This window comes from Durio zibethinus, chromosome 16 (genome assembly GCF_047325235.1).
Source record: "Durio zibethinus cultivar Kanyao isolate XHJ-2024 chromosome 16, ASM4732523v1, whole genome shotgun sequence".
NCBI classification, from domain to species: Eukaryota; Viridiplantae; Streptophyta; class Magnoliopsida; order Malvales; family Malvaceae; genus Durio; species Durio zibethinus.
The window spans coordinates 6822311-6831457 of NC_143177.1; positions in this window are offsets into that span (position 1 = coordinate 6822311).

The window sequence follows — 9147 nt, forward strand, 5'->3', positions numbered from 1 at the left end:
GCAACTCTTTAAATTGTGTCTAGCTATAGATTTATGGATCTATACGTTATGACAATTTTCTTGTTGTAACTTTTCCCTTTCTATATTGTTCAATGGCCAAAGTTGTTCTATCATTCCTTTTAAATAAGAGATATTCTATTTTGTTCCTTGTGTCCCTTTTAATGATTTGGTCTCATTTATTCCCAATTCATTCCTGTTTTTTTCCTTTAAATACCTTGCAATTGAAGAAATGTGCGATTGCATATTTACTTTTTGAAATTAAAATAATGATTGATAAATGAATAATACGATGAAAGATTATACATTACCTTAGAAAGGTTGAGAGTGATAAAGGCAAATATGAAATGTTAAGTGGAGTCATCAAACTGTCATAACATATAGATCTATAAAGCTATCGCTGGACCTAACCTAAAGAGTTGACACCAATATTTTTTGCTAAGGAATGATTGGCCACCTAATTAAATTTGTCACTTTTTAAAAAGAAATACTAATGTTAACTTATGTATCTTTAAAAGGTTGATTTTTGTTTACGAAACTAAGACTATATTTGAGAGTATGGTTATATGTGAGAAAGGTTATAGCACCCTTACAATGCCTATCAAATGATGGTACCAGTTTGATTTCATATTATCCAAGCCTTAAAATGTGTTTATAATTTACCTAGTAAATTTAATATTGAAAATTAGTCTTAAAACTACTCCAATCATTTGGTATCAATTTAAGATAATTTTCTCACCTCAAGAGTATTCATGGAGACTTATGTTCCATTCTAAAGAGGCTCCGTCATCAAATTCATTAACATATTTTCTAACAAATCATTTGTGAAAGCAAACAATAAAATCCTCCAATCATTTGGTATGATTTAAAAATAATTTAATTTTTTCTTAAAATTCATTACGAAATTCTCCAATCGTTTAGTAGAATTCTTCAATCATTTGGTCAAATTAAAATTTTATTTTATTTTTCAAAAACAATTATTATGAAATTCTCTAATCATTTGGTAAAATTCATGATTCAAAAATTTTAAACCCATGAAGATTCTCAAATAGTTTGGTATAATTCATGAATTTATTTTAAAAAATATTTTTTTAGAAATATCAATAAATAAAATATATACAAATAAACAAATAAAAACAAATAATAAAATAAAGAATATAAAAAAAATTAAAACCAATTGAAACTTAAATAAATAACATAAGATAATAAAATAAAATAAACAAAAAAAATCAAAGAGGAAGGCTTAGCTTGGCTTGGCTCAGAGAGTGCAACTGTAAAAATGAGGACCAGCTAAAATGGTTATGGCAATAGCTCAGTGAAGCTTGTGGTTCGTGACTTGGCTCAACTTAAGTTCCAACTGCCAAAAGTAGGTTAGGTGTGCTACAAACTGCATCCAAGTTGGCAAAAAGAGCTGATCTTGGGCCATTTTAATCTTCAAAATGAAGTCATTTCATGCCTGTATAAAAAGGCAAATTTTTTTTTTCTTTTTCAGATTTTCTTTCTTCTTCTCTTTTTCTTTTTTTTTTTTTCTCTTTGCTTATCTTTCTAGGAGAGAATAAACTTTGATTGAATCCTTATTGGATTCTAGAAAAAGACATTGAAATTTAGGAAGCTTTGCTAGAACCTCATCAAAAAATGCAAACTCTTTTAGGAAATTTAAATGGTTTTTGAAATTTCCAAAAAATTCTCAAAACTAAAAAAATTTATAAAAATACCCAAAAAAATCCCTTTTGGCTTTAAAATAGCTAACAATTCTAAATCTAACTTTCACAAATCCAAAAATACCCCAAATTATTTTCTTGGTAAAAACTTTTTTGGCAAAATTTTCTTTGCTCTCGTACTCTCTATCTTTTTCTTTGTGTATCTTTTCCTACCAATTTGTTTGTGATTTTCTCGTATCCTTTTTTGTTGAATCTGACTTCATATTTATAGGTTTTCAAATTATAAGAACCCTATACCAAAAAGTGTTTCAATTTTCTTTTAATTCCAACTTTAAACTTTAATTTTAACCCAAACTTTATAATTCTAATAATAGTTCTAGACAAATTCAACCACCCCCAAATTTTCTTGATTTTTCCTTTTTTTCATTTTTTAAAAAAAATTTAACAAAAAAAACCAAACAGTTACAACTCTCAAACAAAGTAGGGTATGTATCGATATAAAATCTTACCAAATGATAGGAGGATTTTATTGATTGACGTCAAAAATAATGCCTTGGAAAATATGTTAATGAATCTGATTATAGAGTTCCTTTAAAGTGAGACATGAATGTCTTCATGAATACTTTTGAGGTGAAAAAATTATCTTAAATCACTACCAAACGATTGGAGTAATTTTAAGATTAATTTTCAATAATTAAATTTACTTGGTAAAAATTCAAAAATATTTTAAGGATAACATGAAATTGAACTTGTACCTTCCTTTGATGGGCGTTATAAGGGTGTTATAACTTTTATCACACATAATTTTACTCTCAAACTTAGATTTCATTTCATGGATTAGAATCTACTATTTGAAGATATCTAAGTCAAGTTTGAAACTTCTCTTTAAAATGGGACATATTCAATTAGGTGGCCAATCATACCTAAATAAAAAAAAATATTGGTGGTGACTCCTTAAGTTTGTCAAGTTATAGGTCTATAGATCTATACATTATGATGGTTTGGCAACTCCATTAGGGAGAGTCGAAAGTCAAGCTAGTAAATTAATTTATGCTATCCAAGTCGAATGTTTTCCATAAAATGTTTTTGTTTTTTATTTATTTTTCAAGGTTTTAATATTTTGTCATCCATTTACATGTGCACAACATGAGCTCTATACTTGGGCTCTATCCTTTAAGAGGGAGTAAAGTACCTATACTTTCATAAGATTTCATGTCTCTACATAGGCTAGCGAAATACTCCCACTCAAATTGAACCATTTCCATTTGTAGCCTATAATAGGTGAATATTGGAGTGTCTTACTAATCTGTGATGGATAATGATGTGAGAACAATTTGGGAACCTTTAGATTTAACCCAAATCACATGTAGTAAAATACAAAAATCCAACCTTAGGTTAAGGCCTTGTCTACCCATCATTAGAATGTAACCTTAGTTAGGACATGTGAGTAAACTTTTTGAGCTTTATTTTATCTCTTATTTATTGTTAAGTTATTTTATATTGTGTGTTGTATTTTAATCTAGCATCACTAACATTTGTATCCATCTATCCATCATAATATGACAAACATCAGTACATGCATTCATTTACCCATTTATACATTTGTTGTGCATACAATCATGTGTTTATGTATCATAATTTGTTGTGTTAAGCATTCAATGCATTTATTAATTCATGCATATAGGATTCTTAAACAATTTAAGCATAAACATTTAGTAATATGTGCATGCTAATTATGGTACATAAGGTTCAAGAATCTTTCCATCATCTAAGTACCCCACTCGCCACCAATATAACACCAAAGTCTGAGCTAGACATATGGAGTAAAAAAACTCTAATTATTTTGACCAGATAGAGAAAGCTCAAAAAGAGCTCAGAGGGGAGTTGAATAAAATCTTGGAGGCCCTAAACAAGTCGAATAAAGGAAAAAGGGTAGAAAAAGCTCCAAGTCAACTACAGCATCTGGTGTAAGATGTTATTGATCCTTTGTACCCTTCAGAATTCAACCCTTATCAAGGCTAGCCTTTTTAAGGGACACAAACAAATTTTTTTGGGGCATATCCATACACCTACCTAGGAATGCAAACTACTGCTACACAAGGTCAATTTCAAAGTTATGTTAATCCAGTCTTTAGAGAGAAAGCCTTAGAACCATTCTAGATACCTAATCTAGAAGATCTGAAAGAGAATGAAAAGTTAAAGTTAAAAGTGATCGAGTTACTAAAAGACTCAAAAGTTAACTAAAAGATGAACATGATTGAGGAAAGGCTGTGAGTAGTTGAAGGAATCAATTTTTATAGTTCCATGGATGTTGTTGGGCTCTATTTAGTCTTAGACGTTGTTATTCCTTTAAAATTCAAAGTTTCAGAGTTCAAAAAGGTACAATAAAAAGTATCCGATAACTCATGTTACCATGTATTGTCAAAAAATGACTATCTATGCTAGTGATGAAAAGCTATTAATGCATGTATTCTAAGACAACCTTATTGGTTCTATGGTAAGATCATATGTCTAGCTTAATCAGTCTTGCATTCACTCTTGAAAAGATTGTATGTCTAGCTTGATCAGTCTTTCAAAATTCAAAGTTTCAAAGTTTAAAAAGTACGATGGTATAAAGTATTTGATAACTCATGTTATCATATACTATAAAAAATGACTGTCTATACTATTGCTAAAAAGTTTTTGATGCATGTATTCCAAGATAGCCTTATTGATTTTATGGTAAGGTCACATGTCTAGCTTGATAAATCCTGTATTCACTCTTGGAAGGAGCTAGCTTGAGACTTCATTAGTTAGTATTGCTATATAATAGATCTAGCTCCTGATTGTATTTTCTTGTAAAATATGGAAAAGAAAGCAACTAAGTCATTGAAAGAGCATACCCAAAAATGAAGGGATATAGCTATTCAAGTTTAACTACTTTTAACTAAAAAAGAACTATAATGCTATTCGTGAGCACTCTGAAAGTATCTTACTATAAGAAGATGATAGGGAATATGATAAAGAACTTCACTGATATGGTGATTTCAAGAGAGATTATTGAAAATACCATCAAGAGTGGTAAGCTTAAGGAAGAATAGAGCACCAGTACAAAAAAGAGATGTCTAAATAAAAAGAAATTGAAGCTCAAACTGTAAATTTTGAGGGGTAATAGTTCAGAAGTTATGTTCCATATCCATTACCTATTTATCTTATTTACCACCTCATAGTTAATAGTATTGTACAAGCCTCTTACCAAATTTGTTCCATATCTAATTTACCCATCCACTTACCAACCAGCCTTTCAAACACTTATATATGGGTCTAGTCCTATCACTACACTAGCTTTAGGGCCTAATAATCAAATGAGTGATTTGAGAAGATTTATGAAAAACCAAAAGAGAGCTCGCATTGATCCCCATAACCTATACTGAACTATTCCCAAAATTGGTCAAGAATAACTTAGTATCTTCAATTATTCTATAATCATTTAAGCCACCATATCTTAAATGGTATGATGTTAATGCCACATGCGATTACCATAATGAGAATGTTAGCCATTTTATATAACCATGCCCTGCTTTCAAACACAAGGTGCAAAGTTTGATTTGAACAAGCCCGATAAGTTTCAACGAATTAGAGAGGTTGAATATCAATAAAAAATCTTTGCCTAATCACCTAGGGGCATAATTTTAGGAAAGATACGAAAAGAATGGTTGGAGCTGCTTGTCATTTTAAGATTTATTTTAGAATGATACTACGACTTCTTTTATGTATTAGGATTTCATTTTATTTTTTATCATTTTAATAAAAATGGTAAATAAGATGCATTTTCATGACATTTTCTCTTTTAGGTGAATCACCATTATATGCTTTTATCTTCCCATATATTCTCTTATACTCATTCTCATATTCCAAATAGTGAATGTTCATACAATAATGATTATATTATGGTATTCAGCTTTGGAAACTCATTCATATTGATAACCTTGATCTGTGAAGATTATTTGTGTAAGTTGTGTAAAAAGAGTTCAAAAACAAGTTGTAAAGATTGTTTGACCATTCATTGAAAAGCAAAATACAGTTGTCTCATAAGCATTTGGTCCTTTATGATGATCTATGTTTAATAAATAGTCTTCAAAAAAAGTATTCATATTTGAGATAAAAAAAAAAAAGACATCTTTCTTTACCTTTTAAGAAAATGAAATTTATCCATTGCTACCCTTTTCCTTCTATTATGATTCTTTTTCTAAAAAACCCTAACTAAGGATCACTCTCCAAAAAACTTTAACTAAAGATCACCCTCAACATTAAAAGGTAAAATTTGGGAAAGATTTGTTTGAAAAAAAAAAAGAAAAAAGAAGAAAAAAAATCACAAAAGTTCTCAAGGATGAAGATTGAAAAAACCCTTCATTAAAAGAAAGGTGAATGCCATAAATGATTTGAGGGGCAAAGTCAAAGGAACTCTTTATAAATAAATTCTTCTTGAAGAGAAACTAAAAAAGAATAATATATGTGAAAAAATAAAAAGATGGAAAAGAAAAAGGAAAAGGAAAAGGAAATGTGAAAAAATGGGGCAAAATGCCAATGTTCTTCAAATGATGAATTGATCCTTTAGTTCATAACCCTTCAAACACATGTTTTGAACCTATTTTATCTTTTTTTTCATAACCCTTAATCTTAGGCTCTGTTACGTCCCTTAAAAGTCCATTTTGATCAAATATGAATGCTTGAATTGAAGAGTTAAATATTGAACTAAAGGCGTGTTGTGATAGGATAATGAGATCATGATTTGTTTCAGCATTTTAGGAATGGTTTGAAATTAGATGAGTATGTCAACAATGAATGAGTGAAAAAGAAATGAAATAAGAAAATAATGAACAATGAAAGAAAAAAATGAAAAGAAAAAAGAAAAAAGAGAAATGAGAAAGATATGAAAAAAAAAAGAAAAAGAAAAAAAAGACTTAAATTAAAAACCCAAAATGGTGATTTGGGTAAATATATACATGAGTTGAAAAGATCAATTTCATTTGAAGATTTTACTGAATTAAGGCAAGGTTTGATAAGCTCAATAATTTGAAGATTCAATGGAATGAGTTTTTGAGAAAGAATTTTGAATTAGAAATCAAAATTGTATGAATATTCATTATTTGGATATTGATATCCCACCCAAATAATTACAATGATTTATTTTCATTCATCTTTGATTTATTCTTGACCAAATTTCTTTTATCCCTTTCAATAATGAATGCCCATTTTCTCTATTTTTCCTTGTTCTTTACCATTTTTGCATCCTTAAAATGAATTGAGAAAATGTGTGATTGCATTACATTTGTCATAAAATTAAAACGATGATAAATAATGAATGATAATATTCGTAAAAGATTCTTGCATTCATTTAAAAGGAAATCTAGAATGACAAAGGGGAAAAAATGAAATGAGAAAGGTGAAAGAAACTTGAGAAAATGTTTTGCAGATATGGTGACTAAGTGATGAAAACAATAATGGATCAATCAATGGAGTTTGTAAGTTTTGAGCAAATGATGGAAATAGATCAAGTGATGGAATTAGTGAATTAATTATGAAATTATTAGTATTGAGATGCTGAGAAGATAAATTATGAATGATGAGATCAAAAAAAGATCATGAGGTAGTTACGATCACCTAAGATATTGAAAAAGTAGGATTTGTGAACTTGAAGAATGAAGCAACTGGAATGATCTTAAGAACTTTTTTGCCACAATTAGTGTTGCATTCATGCATTGCATTCATAAACATTGCACTCATATGATTTGTTTGATAAGATATGATCTTGGATCTTGAAATGTTGAGAATGTGAAATATTTTTACTTAATGATAAGCTTTTCCAAAGATGAGATTTTAATCCTTGGTGGAGGATAATTTTCGAAGATAAGATTTTTATTCCTGATGAGAAATTTTAAAAAAAATGAGTAAGGTAATAATTCTTGATTGAGGAAAAATTTTACAAAAATAAAGCCCTTTGATGAGATTTTGATCCTTATATGAAGAAAACTTTGCGAAGATAAAGTTTGAAACCTTTGAATGAAGAAAATGATTTCGAGAAGAGTTGGTAAACCTTGGTTAAGGAGCTCTTCCAGGTTTTAAAGATTCATAGCCTCTATTTAAAGGAGTATTTTCATTTCAAAGTGAGAATCTCTAACGTGAATCCTTGAGAGATTGAATTTTAGATTTGAACTTTTCAATTAAGAATCTTTGAATCTTGGATGTGAATCCCTAAGATTTTCAAATGTGAATTTTGAATCCTTGATATGAATCTCAAAAATTATGTAAATATCGAGAACCTTTCGGTGAGAATCTTGAATCTTTGATTTGAATATTTGAATGAACCCTTGATCTATTTCAAATAAAAATCTCTTTTTATATTTTTAAAGTTATGTGCCTTTCTTTCAAATAAGAATCTCTGTTATGGAGGAGTCTTTACTTTTAAAGTTGTGTGCCTCTGTTATAGATGAGCCTTTATTTTTAAAGGCATGTGCCTTTGTTATGGAGAAGCTTTTATTTTTAAAGTCGTGTGCCTCTGTTATGAGGAACCTTTATTTTTAAAGTTGTGTGCCTCTATTTTTAAAGTTGTGTGCCTCTATTACAGAGGAGCCTTTATTTTAAAAGTTGTGTGCCTCTATTATAAGGAGTCATTCTTTTTAAAGTCAAATGCTTCTATTTATAAGGAGCCTTTATTATTAAAGTTGTGTGCCCCTGTTTAGAGGTATTTTTTTATATTTTTAAGGTGTTAAGCCTTTGATGAGAGGATCCTTTTATATTTTTCAAAGATCCTAAGCCTTTGTCCATAGGGTTTTATTAGGATGAGATTTTAAAACTATTAAGAAAATCTTTTTAAATGTGAATCTTTGATATGAATCTCTAAGATTTTGAATGTGAATATTTAAATCTTGGATATGAATCTCTAAGATTTTAAATGTGAATCTTTGAATTTTGGATGTGAATCTCTAAGATTTTCCAATGAGAACCTTTGAATTTTGGATGTGAATCTCTAAGATTTTCAAATGTGAATCTTTGAATTCTTGTGAATCTTTGAATCTTTTTGAAATCTTTATGAATCTTGAATCACTTGCAAATCCTTAAATCTTAAATTTTTGTGAATCTTTGAAATTATTGCGAATTTTTTAATCTTAAATTTTTGTGAATCTTTGAATTCTTACAAATCTTTGAATCTCTTTAAAATCTTTGCAAATCTTGAATCACTTGCGAATCTTTTAATCTTAAATTTTTGTGAATCTTTGAATCTTAAATTTTTATGCATATTTGAATCCTTGTGAATATTTGAATCTTAAAATTTTACGCATCTTTGAATCTATTTGAAATCTTTACGAATCTTGAATCACTTACGAATCGTTGAATTTTAAATTTTTACAAATCTTGAAACTTGCAAATCTTTGAACTTTTGCGAATCTTTAAATTTTTGCGAATCTTAAATCACTTGCAAATATTGAACCTTGCGAATCTTTGAACT